The sequence below is a fragment of the Rattus norvegicus genome, chromosome 10, assembly GCF_036323735.1.
Source record: "Rattus norvegicus strain BN/NHsdMcwi chromosome 10, GRCr8, whole genome shotgun sequence".
NCBI classification, from domain to species: Eukaryota; Metazoa; Chordata; class Mammalia; order Rodentia; family Muridae; genus Rattus; species Rattus norvegicus.
This window is the reverse complement of record NC_086028.1, coordinates 89,105,675-89,120,653: the sequence shown is the minus strand read 5'-3', so window position 1 is coordinate 89,120,653 and position 14,979 is coordinate 89,105,675. Positions and strand designations below refer to the sequence as shown.

General features: G+C 49.6%; 1 long non-coding RNA gene across 1 annotated transcript; it reads right to left on the bottom strand.

Moving 5' to 3' along the window:
- Nucleotides 1-6,839: 6,839 nt before the first annotated feature.
- On the bottom strand, nucleotides 6,840-14,910 carry LOC120095298 (uncharacterized). The gene is made up of 2 exons (XR_005490784.1): nucleotides 14,783-14,910; nucleotides 6,840-9,913 (listed from the first exon to the last, which is right to left on the bottom strand). It is a non-coding gene; the product is annotated as an uncharacterized LOC120095298 (long non-coding RNA).
- Between the last annotated feature and the right edge of the window lie 69 nt (nucleotides 14,911-14,979).

Here is a 14,979-nt window from a genome sequence, read left to right as displayed (position 1 = left end):
AAGGAAGGTCAGACCACCTGTCCTCAGGTCCCTTTCAGGCCCCATACAGTTCCGATGTAGGTTTGACCGACAAGGTCACTAGATGATGTGCAGGAGTCATTAAGTCCCCCAAGACAAGTGCCAGGAAACCTACCAATTGGGTAATTAGGCTTGCCCCGACCCTGCATCCCTTGAGGGAGCAGACGTGGACTTCAGCTGCCCTTCTCACAGTGGCGGAAGCACTGAGCGCCGTGGGGGTCCTCTGATGGAATGTGGAGGTGGTGGGCGCTGGGACAGAGGGCTCGGCTGACAGATCTAAGGCTGCCGAAAGCCACCAGGTCTCCATGGGGCAGCCTACTGGCCTCCCTCCTGTGGAATGACAGCCCCACTCCCCCCCTCACCTGGCGTTTAATCTTTAATGCAGCTCCAGCTGCCCTCGGGCAGGACCCATCAACCCACCGCTCTGATAAAAGCGATAATTAGCTCTTTTTCAACTTTTCCCTTTCCCCCCCTCTACTCAGATGTGTGAGCATTGGGAGGATTCCAGCTAATGGCTCTGCCCTTAGCCAATTCCCGGGCCATGCAGGCCGGAATGCACAGGGTCATTAGCAGGGCCTCCCGGGCGGGAGCCCAGGCTCGGGAAGTGCTCGCCTGCCTTCTCTGGGTCGTCCCAGCCACCAGTAGCACTGGGCCTCAGCACAGTAGACCTGCCTGGACCTGCTGGATCTCACCTCCTTTGTAGCAACTCCTGCCTGCACCCTAGTCGGGCCCACTGGAAGGTGGCCTTAGGCTTCCCCAGGACCAGGCCAAGAGGACATGGGGCCATCCATCTCCAGGCACCGCCCTGCTCCCAGGGCAGGGCGCCCAGACTGGGTTCAGCCATCGGTCAATGCAAAGGCTGCTGACTGGGATACCCTGCTCCCCACCCCATCAACGACTTATAATAACTAACTTCTACACACAGCCTGTCCTTCGCAAAGTGCTGCCAAGGAATTCAGCCAGGCACTAGGTGCAGCTCAGGGATCTGCCAGTGCAGGCTGCTGAGATGGACTGACCTCAAGCAAATAGGGTATTACGAGAAATGGAACCTCTCTGCACCATGGCTTCTTCAGCCATGAGGTGGGGATGGCTTCTGTGGTGCCTGCCTTGCAGGCTGGAGTAAGGACCTACACTCTTGGTTCCGATCTTGGGTGGTGCACTTAACACCCTCGGTAGACTTCTGTATTTGTACTTCAGATACTCATGAAGGGTGTGATTTTCCTAGATATTGTTAGACAGGCTCTCGCTATGTAGTCCTGGCTAGTCTGGAACTCGCTATGTAGACCAGGCTGGCCTGAACTCAAAGTTCTGTCTGGCTCTGCTGCCCAAGTGATGGGACTGAAAGAATGCACTGTCATCCTTAATCCTTAGGAGCATTTGAATTGTTCCTTTGTCCCCCCTCCCCGTGTGTGTGTGTGTGTGTGTGTGTGTGTGTGTGTGTGTGTGTGTGTGTGTGTGTGTGAGAGAGAGAGAGAGAGAGAGAGAGAGAGAGAGAGAGAGAGAGAGAATATGTGTTATATAGGTCAGAGGACAACTTCATGGAGCTGGTTCTCTCTCCCTTTAGGTGGGTTCTGCGTATTGAATCAGGTCAGGTCACCAGGCTTCCACGACTTTTACCGGCAGAGCCACCTTGCTGGCTGCAGATCCTATTCTCTTACTAATGAACCGATGCAGTGAGCAGGTCTCGGTGTTCCCATCTGGCACAGGAGCCTCTAATACATGACACAGATGGTGCTCGACGTTCCTCCCCGACCCGACGCTTGTCGTTTTAGAAGCCTCAGGTGCCTGGGGAAGAGGATGGGGAACAGGGCAGGGCTTGAAGCCTGAAGGTCAGGAGTGGGGGATCCAACAAGCAGGTCTCCACTACACCTTATTAATTGTGCGGATGCAGAAAAGCCAGACAGTTTGCTGTCTGAGTACCTGTTCTGCCAGATTCCCCACCCTCAGACTTCGTGATGCTGTCTGACATCCATCCCACTGCAAGGCAGCCCTGGCCAGCCCTGTCCAAGGCAGCCCTGGTCCTGATTCTTTCTAGAATCCAGGGCCCATTTGGGAGTGTGTGGGAAGACACATGCATAGCATTGGCCTGACTACCCCTATCACATCCTACGTGGCTTAGGAATTGGCTAAGGGCAGGGCCCTTTGCTAGGGATGTCCTGGACCCAAGCTCTTGGCCTCACTTGGCTTCCCAGCTTCAAGTAAAATGCTCCAGAGAGGCTCCCAGAGAAGTTCCTGAGGAGACGGCACAGCACCTACAGCTGCTTGGTCTAGAGGGGAGACGGCCCCCAGACAAAGAACTTCAAAGAAGAAGCAACAGAGCTGAGCTAACAGCAGACCCAGGAAAACTCGAGATTCATCTCAGGAGCCCAGAGACAATTCAGCCTCCTCCTCCCTCCCACATTCAGCTCCTGTGCCAGTCAATGACACCATAGGGACACTCATTAATGCCATCAACTCACCAGCATCCACATTGCCCTTAAGGACAGAAAATAGAGAAGCGTCTGCCCAGAACTTGGGGAGGAAGGAATGAAGGGTCGCTAACAGGAATGGAGTTTTGAAGTGTACAATGAAATGAAAAGACATCAAATAAAGAAGGAAGGAGGCCTTCTAGACCTCAGAGAAGGTTTTACAGAACAAACTGACTTCTGAGATAAGGCAGGAGGAAGGGGTGAAGGAGAAGGATCTGGAGATTAAGGTCAGCCTACTTAAACCACAGCAAGCAGGCAGTGCGACTGGAGCAACTGGGGAAGCGAACAGTGTGCGACAGGCTTCTTACACAGAGCCAGCAGCTCTACACTGAGGACTTAACTTTGGCTCTGGTGCAGCCAGCAGAATGGGGTGTTCCTGGGTAGCTTACAAGGGAGAAACCTCTGCTGAATCCCAAGAGCGTGACTAGTAGTGGTAGCTTTGTATGCAGAGACACCCACATGAAATAGAACCCCTTCCCGTAAGTCCTTTGGCTCTATGCTGTCTAGTTAGGACAGGAGCACGGGAGCTTGGGTGCCATTTGCCTGAGCTGAGGTCAAATTTGGTCTTGGTTGTAGTTTATCTTCGAAGAGAAAGATTCTCAAGCACGGGTTCTGACAAACATGGTGGGGATTTGGAGATCTGTGGTGGGAGGGGCCTATGCAACAGAACTTACTTTCCCAGAAAATGCAGGCTTCGAAGTGATGGAGTGGAAATGTGGGTGAGGGAGGTGTGTGTGTGTGTGTGTGTGTGTGTGTGTGTGTGTGTGTGTGTGTGTGAGTGACAAAATGCCATAGCAGGAAGTTTTCACTTGGCCAAGTTTTAACAACAAACACTTGGCAGTTTGTGGCCAAGCAGACCTTCCAGGAAAAAAACAAACATCAAGAGTGCGGGCCCAGAAAAGTGAGGGATGTGTTAGCTATGCTGCTCCTGGGGCAGGGAAGAAACACAAAACACATCAATCTTGTCTCTGGATGCCAGCAGACACTGTGAGTAGCCCACTCAACAGTTGACTCCCAATCTTGATAAAAAAGAATCGTGGGTTTGACCACATACTTAACCACTCACGCAAGTCAGATGGCCATCCCTCTTTCTTTCAAGGAGATGGGTTTGAGAATGGGGAGATGGAGCACGCTAGCCAAAGAGAGCTAGTGGAGGACTTTCAGGGACTGTGAGAAAGACTCTTCTTCGAAGGAGAAACTATCTCTGATGCTTTGGTCATTTATAGCACTGGCATACAGTTTCCGAATGTTGTGACAGCTGCCTTGACACCATGACATAACCTGGCAGGTACTTAAAGGCAAAAAGATGGAAGGATGTTTATTTTTAAGCCATCTCAGATGTTGCATCTTAAGAAATACTTTCTATCCCTGGGAAACCACTGGGAACTAAGGACTATAGGTTTCTTCTCTCTGGGTCTCCTGCCCTCAACAACAAACCAGGTTAGATGGATAGATGAATGGGTGAATGGGTGGGTGGATGGGTGTGTGGATGCATGGGTGAGTGGGTGGTGAATGGATGGGTGGGTGGGTAGGTGAGTTAGTGGATGGATGGATGGATGGATGGATGGATGGGTAGGTGGGCGAGTAGGTAGATGGACAGATGGATGGCCACATGGATAGATGAATGATGGATGATGAATGTGGGTAGATGGATGGATGGGTGGATGGATGGATGGATGGATGGGTGGATGGGATAGATGGGTGGATGGATGGATAAATAGATGGATGGATGTGGGGGGGAAGGTGGATGTATGAGTGGGTGAATAGATTGATGAATGGGGTGGATGGTAGGTTGCTGGAGGGGGTGGGGGGGTAGATGGGTGAATGAACTCACTTGTTCACATAGCAACTCAGCCTTATTGTCTGCTTTTCAGGTTCTCATTATGTCCCTGATAAAAGCCAGAGTATACTGGAGGTTATTTAGTTCCAAACTCAATGCCAGAAGCTTTCCCAGGAACATAGGGTTTTTGCCCTCTCCCTTGGTTATGATAGGAAAAACAAGGTCCCAGCAAAGATCTCACAGAGAGCACCTTGCCCTGGGTCTCCTGTAGAACTCTGCCTCTCCCTTGGCGATGAGATCCCCATCACCTTGAAGACCCTCTCCCTAAACCTTCACTTCTTGACACACCAAACAGATGCTGCCCAGCCCCACCATAAAAAGATCTAGATCTGGAGTCTCGGAATAGTTGGACAGTGTCCCAAAGCCTGTTTCCACATGGGATATTTCGCTGGCCTGAAATGGAATGGGCTTCCTAGCTGGCCTGTGTCACAGAATCTGGAGGTCCCCTGTGAAGACAGTGCTTGGATATTTGACTCCAGCTAGGGGTCGACAACACCTAGAAGCCACAGCATTGTCCTGCAGGGTGACTTTGCACATGTTAAACAGAAAGAGAGAACGAGCCTGGCCCTTGACTTTAGGACGGTAAGCACTGGCAACTAAGCACCATTCCATCCGCCCTCTGTACCTCCAGATAGGCGAGCGCTGCAGCCTAGGTCAGACAAGTCATTAACCAGTTGCTTCATCCTGCAGCCCCTGTGCTGTGTGCATGTGTCTACATGTGCGTGCTAGCAAGAGGGAGGACAGGATTTAAGCTCGTGAGCATATGCCTCAGCCTGTCCACGAGGGTCTTCCAAAGGGACTGGCCCCAGTGTGAAGGAAAGGCCCGCCCAGCAGTGACTGGAGCAGCCAGGCCATCTTTCCACAGATTCAGGGAGGAACGGGCAGGGCCGGATGTGGGTCCTGACCTTCTCCCTTCCTCCTGCAGAGGAAGCTCCTCCTGCACCACCTTTGTGCTGCCACTGGGCGTTTGCAAACCCTTCCCTGCCTGTCGTTCCCTTCCTGAACAGTGCCTTTTGCCCAGCCCAGCCCCCACTCCTGAGAAGCCAGTCCAGGCCTGGCGTGGGACCAGAGCTAATGGGTGGGATAGGAGACCAGGCTCAGACACTGACCTTCTTCAGACCAGCTCCTTCTGGAGTATGGCCTCCTCCATAAGAACACAGACACAGAAGCAGAGACTTCTCTTCCCTAACAGGAAAGGGTAGACAAAAAGCCTGCCAGGATAATGAACACCTCTGGTGTCTGTCATTACCGTATACGGGTGACTGTAAACCTCCTGGCAGTCCTTCCATGAAGGTGCAATTGTCAAGTCCCGGATACAGACAAGGATGTTGAGACTCACACGCAGAGGTTAGGCAGCCTGTCTGAGGAAGTGGAAAGGTGCGGGTTTGGAGGTGGAGATGGCATCAATGCTATAGGTGACTATGCAGCCTCACCTCCCAAGGCAGGTCTTGAGTGGAGTGGATGTGCCAAGCTATCATGGGGTCCACTATTTGGGAGATGAACCTGTAACTATGTCCCAGCTACATTTGCATTGAGAATCGTTGATGCTATTGCTGGGAAACTTCCAAGAGAAATGGAGCGGTGGAGGAGGGAGGCAGGAGACAGAGGAATGAGCTCTATCTCGGTCTCATCAATCTTGTAATAAGATAAGTAGTGTCCAACACTTATTTTCATTCAGGACACACGCACACACACACACACTCACACACACACACACACACACACACACACACACAGAGAGAGAGAGAGAGAGAGAGAGAGAGAGAGAGAGAGAGAGAGCACAAAGAAAGAACCCCTTCAAGAGTAGTCATCTAAGGACTTAAGATGACAGTTACTAGCAATTGCTGCTCTTCCAGAGGACCTAAGTTCCCTTCTCAGCACCCGTGTTGGATGGCTTACAACCCCCTGAAACTCCAGCTCTAGGGGATCTAAACCCTCTTCTGGTCTCAATGGGCACCTGCCCGTAATACATATACAAAATAAAAATATATCTTTAAGAGTAGTCATAAAACTTACTTAAGGATGTCCCAAGAGCCACTGGTTCAACTCAGATCTCTCTGGTGGCAAGGCAGGTGGCTTTTTCCTATATAGGAATGTACTAGAAGCACTTGCTGGCTTGAGGGTGGTCAAGATAACCCAAATAGCCTGTCAAGGTCAACAGGCAGCAGCAGGCCGAGCCAGGATTTGAACCTAAGAGCCTTCTGATGACTATGAGCAGGTGCCAGGCATGGGACCCCACTGCTCTAAAGGTGGCATATTCCTAATTAAGGCTGCTCCTGTCTTACCTGGCAGGAAGGGTCCTCCATGGATGTCTGAAACAGATAGTACTGAAACCTGTGTATGCTGTATGTTATGAAGTTACACATTGTAAAGTTTATCTTACAACTGCCTTTTGGCTGAGACCGAGTGAAGTTTAATTTATAAGATTAGCCTACTAAGATAGGAACAAAAATAACTAAACATAGAGTAGAACAATAATAGTAGACTATAATACAGGGGAACTAAAGCATGGATTATCTCTGGAATCTTCCATTTAATATTTTGTGGCCGTGGCTGTACATACATAGCTGAAGTCAGGGCAGAGGAAATGGTATATAAAACAGGACTAGATCCGTGCCTCAGTGGCTGGCTTCTTACAACTCAGGAGGAGCAGCAGGTCCAGGTGCCGGAATGGGAGGGAAGGACACCCCAGCTGGTCCTCTGTTGTCTATTCCTATGTAAGACAATCTCCCTGTTCTCCAGCCCCCAGCTCTTGGCATAAACAAGGTTTGGAGACCCTCGGTAGAATTCAGCTTTCCTGACTTTAACAACAACAATGGTAATAAAGATTACCTTTCAAAGTATGCTATTTTCTTTAAAACAGGGACAGACAGAAAGGCCCCATCAATTTCTATTTTGCCTTGGGCTTCCTAGCTACAGCTCCATTTAAGGGTGGGGGTATAAGGATATTCCGTCCTAGCGCTGTGGGAGAGCAGGCTGGGGGCCAGTCTAGGTTGCTGACCCTCTAATCCCCCCCTTAGTGGAATGTGCTTGTTTCTAGGAGGCTGAGGTGCTGGGGGTAGGTGAAGCACAGAAGTTCATTTAACTAGGCAAGTGTTCAGGCAGGCTATGGCCCTGCTGTTTGACGGTTCATGATGGATGAGTCCCGATCCTCCTGTCGAGCTTCATGTCCCCCTCACTCTGTGAGGTCTGCCTTGTGCAAGGAAGCCTGGCAGTGTTGGGACATGTTGGCCCCATGGCCTGCAGCGAGAAGGAGGCCTCTGAGGGATGGCTGTCGTCTGGCCCTCTCCTCAGAGGGCTTCTTTCGGGCCTCATGCCTCAGGGGTCCTGGGTACTTCCTTCAAAGCTGCAAGATTACCGACATTACTGGAGCTTGTCTCCCGGAGGGGCAGCTAGTTGAGCATGGGGCAAGGGAGAAAGAGGACTTTGCTCCTTTCTCAACCAGGGCTTGCAGTTGCCTTATTTGGAGTTGGGTGTTGGGGGTCACAGGCTGCCTCTGCGGATGTTGAATGAGCGTTGCCACAGAAGCAGGGGTGTTAGAGCACCCTGGGACTGCTGGTTTAGTTCTGAAGTTCTGCAGTCGTGGGGTAGCCACTGAAAACACCCTGTTGAAACCCAAGGAGAGAAGCATCGGGGAGAGGGAGGAGGGGCCCCTATGCTCATGCCACCTGGGTCACCCCAGTGGAAATCACTCGTAACTTTTATGCCTTTGGGTGTCTTCCGCTGGATCTTGTCCTGAAGCCTTATTCATGTTCAACAGGAAACCTTTTGTGATTGTCCACACACCCCACCCTGATCTCAGAGGAGCCTACTTCAGAGATTTCAGGGTCTGAAGGACTGAGGGCAGCTTGTGACTCAGTGAGTCTGGGGAGGAGGGAGCAGCACAGGAGGAAGAGAGATAGCATTATGCTTTCAAAGAGCCAAAGGTGGGGCTGGAGAGTTGGCTTGGGCATTTTAAGAGAAACTGCTGTTTGTGCAGAAGACAAGGGTTCTGTTCTCAGTGTCAGCACGGTGGCTGACAACCACCGGTAACTTCAGGTCCAGGGGACCTAATGCCCTCTTCTGGCCTCCGTGGGCACCAGGCACGCACATGGTGCACAGACATACACGCAGGCAAAACACGCACATAAAATAAAAATAAATCTTAAGAGAAAAAAAAAGTGTGCTCCAAGCCAGCACCGATGGACAGAAAGCTGTGGGAGCTGCAAATGTTGGCTGTGTCCTGAAATTTCAAAGAGATGTAAAAAAGAAAGAAAAGAGAATTAGAACGAGCAAGGGCTGTGGTAGAGCTCAGTAGTAGATCCTAGGCTCACTAAGGAGGAGGCTTTGTGTTAGCATTGGAGGTGGGGTGAGGAGGAAGGAGAACAACACATCCATTCTGCGACGTGTGCCAGGCACAGGTTAGGTGCTCAGTAGCGTCCTGTGGCTATTAGCTGGAATACTTGGCAATATTCCTTAGGTCATGAGATCATCGATTTTAAACACCTTGCTCAGTCCCTCTGAACCAGTTTCCTTCTTTCTTGAGATACATATACACTAACAATAAAGATCTGTAGTGCATTGGTGGTGCTTTCCCCCATGCTGAAGATCAACCTCAGTGCCTTGTGCGCTCTGGTATTCTACCATTAAGCCACACTCTCCAGGCCCAGGTCATTGTTCTTAAGCTCTCTGATTAGCATTTTTCATTCAGTCCCTTGCATCTAAGTCTTCTTCCCTCAGACTTGTATTCCTTCTAAGAATGCGATATAGACAGCTGCCTGAACCAGGAGACACCAAAATCCATTTTTCTGGTCAGGGGAGGGCTCTTCCTAGAAGCTATATTGTGGTCCCTCTGAATGCCAAAGGGCTATGGGAATCGTTTAGCAAAATAAGAAGCAAGACCTTTGCCCTGGCCCTGTATACAGGTGAGCAGGTTGATCAGGAATTTTTTTCTCCCTCATCCAGGGCTCCTAGTAGGCCATTCAACTTTCAGATGACCTGGGGCCACATTCACTTGAGGTAAGTAGGGTTTCCCAGTGCCTTTTACCCTGTTTACAATACACTGGATTTTCTCAGACAGGTCCCTTCTCTCTTTGCCTTGCTTCTGGCTGTTATGGCTACGTGAGACAATCTGGGAAAGACTCTCCATAGAAGGTATCTTCCTTGGAGACCAAGTCCCACCTTTATAGCACCTGGGGCAACATCCCCTCCACCTGGTGGGTCCTAAGTTGGAGAGAGAATGCATGATTTTCTGAGCTCATTGCAGCCCCTGAATTCAGATCTGTCAACCTCACTGTCTGCTCAGCTTTAATCCAATGGGTCCGATTAAACCCAGAGGTGGCCAGGCCATGTCTCTCAGTCTTAGGAGGGGGCTGATGAAAGCTATTGTCTAAAGCGGACCTGATTCAGAGGTGACCTGTTTATCTGTGACAAGCTCTTTGAGTCAATAAGGCAGGACAATGATCCAGCAGCTGCCTGGAGGGTGGCATGTGACCATAGTCTGGTCCTCTTCTGTCTTCAGTCAGTTTGGGACAGGTTAAGCTCTCTGCAGATCAGTTGTCTCTGGGTAGACAAGCAGGTCGTGATGTTGGTCCGATGTTGGTCTGGCCTTCCAGCAGGGGATGAGAACACACAATGAGAAGGGAGAGAGGACACATTTAAAGTCAGAGGACTCATTTTGCCTAGTACTACACCCATCTTAAGTTTTGACTTTTCACAGGAGATGGCTTTCCTGCTGTGGGCTGATTTTCGTTGTTGTTGATTCTGTTTTATTCTTTTGCAGTGCCAGGACAGAGCCCGGAGCCTTGTGATATGGGCAGTTTTAAATCATCTGAAAGTCGGGGTTGGGGATTTAGCTCAGCGGTAGAGCGCTTGCCTAGCGAGCGCAAGGCCCTGGGTTCGGTCCCCAGCTCCGAAAAAAAGAAAAAAGAAGAAAAAAAAATCATCTGAAAGTCAATTTTCAGATAATTCAGTTTCTGGAATACAGAGCCATGAAAACTATTGGGAGAATGAGTTATTACACAAAATCCATTCGTGGTGACGATTTTTGTGATACTAAGTACTCTAGGCAAATGTTCTACCACTGTGCTATAACCCTGTGCTGGGGGACAGATGGCAGTGACAAAAGATGCATCTCCCTTGAGGATGGTGGACAGAGAATTGAGACATCTGTTCTGAGTGCCAAGAGGGAGCACAGGGTCCCATGGGAAACAACAGGGTTGGTGAAGATCCCCAGCCTGGGCTTCAAAGGTGCTCCCCAGGGAGGTGAAGTCACAGCTGGAGCTCGAAGCGTAAGTGAGAATTGACCAGGCCTGCGGCAGAGGGAACGGTGTTAGAGGCACAGGGAATAGTAGATACATAGGCCAGAGGACACAGAGGCCCTTGTGGGGAGAGCTGCGATGACCACAGTTGGCAGGGAAGCATGGCCAGAGATGGACTAACGAGGTGGGCTCCTGCATGACAGGAGGTAGATGTAGTAGTCCTGTGGCCTGGAGTGATCAGGGAGCTATCAAAAGGGAGCTATCAAAAGTGTGACACTGCAACTGGGTTTTAAAGGGCCTTTCTGCGAAACATGAGATTTATGGAAAACGGAGGGGAAAGATGCTGTTGGTTTGAAGGGATAACAGAATCATCCCATGTGGTCTGACAGAGACAGCTAGATGTATAAACTCAAGTGGTTTCAGAGGTAAAATGAACAAGTAGGGCAGACCAGATTGATTGACTGATTTTTTTGAGACAAGATCTCACTGTGTAGCCATGGCTAACCTTAAACTCATAGAGATCTGCCTGCCTCTGCCCCCTGAATGTGTACTGGGATTACAGGTGTATGCCTGCATACCTGGCCAGAATTCTTATTTTGTTTCTTCAAAAAAAGGAACTCCCTGTACAGTTCAATCTGCTTCTGCTGTTGCCTCCTAACCTGTGGGTACTGCAGGCGTGTATAACCATACCTAATCACTTTTAGTAGCTCTGCTCCAAGTTTGCCAACTCCCAAATGAGAACAAATGGGCCAAGTGTGGAGTGGTGTTTGAGAGTGGTGTGTGGAGAGCTGTGAGCTTTCACAGATCCGAACAGTAGAGATTCTGAAAGCATGGAGACCACACCATTCTGTCTGAGGCCCAACGTCCCCCAGAAGTCTCCAGGTCACAAGGTGGACACTTCTCCTGTCTGTAGCTTCACCAACATCCCCCCTCCCCCTAGCAGCCTCGGCCTTCTCTGCTTCAGAAACCCTCTGCTCTAGCCAAAGGGAATCTCACAGACTGTCACCCGAGCAGGCCTTCCCTGCCTCTCTTCTCCAGGTGCTGAAATGCCCTGGCCTGCCTCATCACACGTCGCCCACGCACTTTAAGGTCCTGCTGAAATCCCATCTGGAAAGCCTCCTGGTTTGAGGCCATCTCTTCCTTACCAGCGTCTCTCACCACCTCTCCCTTTGTGGTCCTGGGTGTTGAGTCTAACTCAGGCCTATGCACGCTAGGCTGGTGCTCTGCCACTGAGCTGCCTCCTCGACCTTTCCCCCATGGCAGATTTATACACTATCATGTGTTGTTAGTTTTTCATAAGCCCTGATCCTTGTCACTCAGACCAGATTAGCTCTTTCAGGCCAAGTATCTATTTTACTCCATAACAAAACACTCAAAAGTCTAGTGTCTTAGGCCAGATGGGGTGACTCAGATCTTTAATCCCAGCATGTTGGAGACTGAGGCAGGAAGATAGCAAGTTTGAGGCTATCTTGGGCACTGTGACACTGTCTTAATGCACCTCCTACCCCACTTAAAAAAGATTCAGCAGCTTAAACAACCCTTCCACTGCATCCCTTAGTGTCATGGGACAGGGACTTGGGACAGCTTTACACCTCGTGCCGGCAGTCCTCCAGCAGTGGGCATGACTATCTCCATTTGAAATTATTACTTTCTAAGGTCAACTGGCTTTCACAGTCAATCTCCTTTGTTAGCTATGATCGATGAGATGATTTCATGAGCTACCAGGTCAGTCTCAAGCTGTCAGCTGAGAGCCAGACGTTCCTTTCATGAACAGGACTTCTATTCCAGAGCCACCCTACCCAATCCTCCCCCTGCCTCTATCAACTAGTTTCGGTGTGTGGGAGCCAGGGTGCAGTAAACATTGAAAAAAGTCACATTCTAGGAACACATTCTAGATGCTACATTGCTGTACAACAAGCCTAGAAAATTCCTAACTCGATTTCTCTCATGTTCTTGTGAATATTTTGTTGTGGTCAAATTTAGATCATCAACTCGGTTGTGTTAACAAACACCCAGGAGGGCTGGAGAGATGTCTCAGCAGTTAATGTCACTCGCTGCTCTTCCAGGGGACCGGAGTTCAGTTCCCAGCACCTGTATCAGGAACTCCATCTGCCCTCAAGATGCACACATGCACACATAAGGAAAAGGAAACACTGAGAATGCACCTTTGGTTGGGTCTGAGAGGGTATTTCCAGAAAGGGCTGACTAAAGGGAGAATTCTCACCGTGAATATGGGTGTCATTGCCCCATGGGTTACGTCCCTGACTAAATAAGACACAAAAGAGGAAGCTAACAGAGTGCCAGCCTTATCCTTTGTTTTTCTCTGATAGGATGGAGTGAGTAGCTGCCTACAGTGCCAGCACCATTAAGCTGCCTACCACCATGACTCTGCTGCCAGGGTGGCTGGCACTTCCACTGTGGGGCGATATAAACTCTTCCTCTCCTAAGTAGCTTCTTCTCGGGCGTGAGTCACAGTGAGGAGAGAACCAACTGATGGACAGCGTGCGTAAAACAGGTGATGCCTGCAACGCCCACCTTCACTAGCAGAGCAGTTTCGAACTGAGTCAGTAATCACCAGCAGAAGGAAGGATGCACAGCATTTTGGGTACCAACGCAGTCAGCACTAGCAAATAGCACACGGCACTGGAAAGGCAGGAAGAGCTCCCAAGAGCAATGCATTCAGGTCCCGAGGAGCCATGGTAATACAAAGAATAACAGCTTTGTTCTCTCTTAGTCAGAAATAGTACATTCAAAAATAGAGGAAAAGAACAGGTGTAGTTACTGGGTGCAGAGACTCATGGTGGGCAGATAGTGTAAGGAATCTTTGCTGTATTTATTACAAAAATGAGTACCATCCACCCTGGCAGCAAAGCCACAGTGTCAAGCAGCTACTCACTGCACCTCAGCAGAGCAGAAAATGAGACTGGCATTCTTTTCCTATTGTTTATTCTTCCTGTTCCTCATATGTTCTGTAATACAATTTTTTTTTCCGGAGCTGGGGACCGAACCCAGGGCCTTGCGCTTGCTAGGCAAGCGCTCTACCACTGAGCTAAATCCCCAACCCCTCTGTAATACAATTTAAAATCAAAATTCCTATACAGCAAGGCCCACAAAGATTTGATCTAGGGCCTTATACACACACACACACACACACACACACACACACACACACACACATATATACATACACACACACATACACACACACACACTTTCCTGTGCATCCCTCACCAACAAAGTACTAGTAAAACTAATAAAGTAGCCTTTTATCTATCCCGCCCATCTACATTGACCATTCAACCATAGCTGAACTGCACCCTTCCCACAAACCCTTTATTGATCTTGAAGGCCCTATACGCATGCTCTCTTGATCCATGAACCGCTATTGCTCATCTCCAGAGAAACGGTTCTTATAACAGTCATAGCTTAAATGCTGATTGGTAATTCAGCTTCAAATTATGAACCTTCTCAATAGACAGTGAGAAGAGAAACATCAGGAAAGTGTTTTACTTGAGTTCTTATGCATGGTGCAAAGTAGATGTTCAATAAACGTGAGAGGAACTGGGAAATTGAATGTTAGGGAAAGAATGGATATGGGCGGGTAGTCTCTTGGAACACAAAACTGGGAGGGATGCAGGATACAGGAAAATCCAAGCTTCAACTCACCAACGGAAGAGGAACGACTCCTCCCTTGGGAGGAACTGTAGATAAGAACCTAGATGGATGGAAATGTGATGGGCCTAGGTGAAGACAAGTGTTTGAACCTTTCCAAGTCCTAATCCAAACGTCACCCGCCCTTTATGTCTTTAAAAAATTTCCTATTGACGACAACCCCAGACCAATTCATTATCTTTGCAATTATTTGGATTTTCTATCTTTTGGAATGTTTATTTCTATACAGATCGTTTTTCCTTTTCTAGTCCAACCTCTTGAAGAACAAGAAAAATATTTGGTTGTTCCACGTCACACAGGACACATGCTAACCACTCACTCACTGTGGGTTTACTGGAAATGAACAGGAGATGGGGATACTAGTGGGCGGACAAGTTCAAGAGAGGAAGAACAACCGCCGTGAAGAGCGGAATCCCCAGACCTGTAATTACACACTTTCAGAAGGAGCTAAGCAGAAACACTAGGCGAAGAGCGACGTAGAGAGTCGCAGGCGACTTCTTGCTGAGGCTCTGACGTCAGTACCTTGCGACCGTCCTCTCCGATACCTGATTCAATCCTGAAGCTGAACTTCAGCAAAAACCTCCACAGCAGCTCGCCGCGAGGCCAAACCTGGAGCCACACCCATCCCTCGCGTCCTGCTTTCCTTTCTCGCAACCCCTTCTCCGACCTCACAACCACCACGGGACAGGCACACTCGCGGGCGCCCTACTCAGAAGGGCGGGTCCTGAGACCGGAAGCCGGA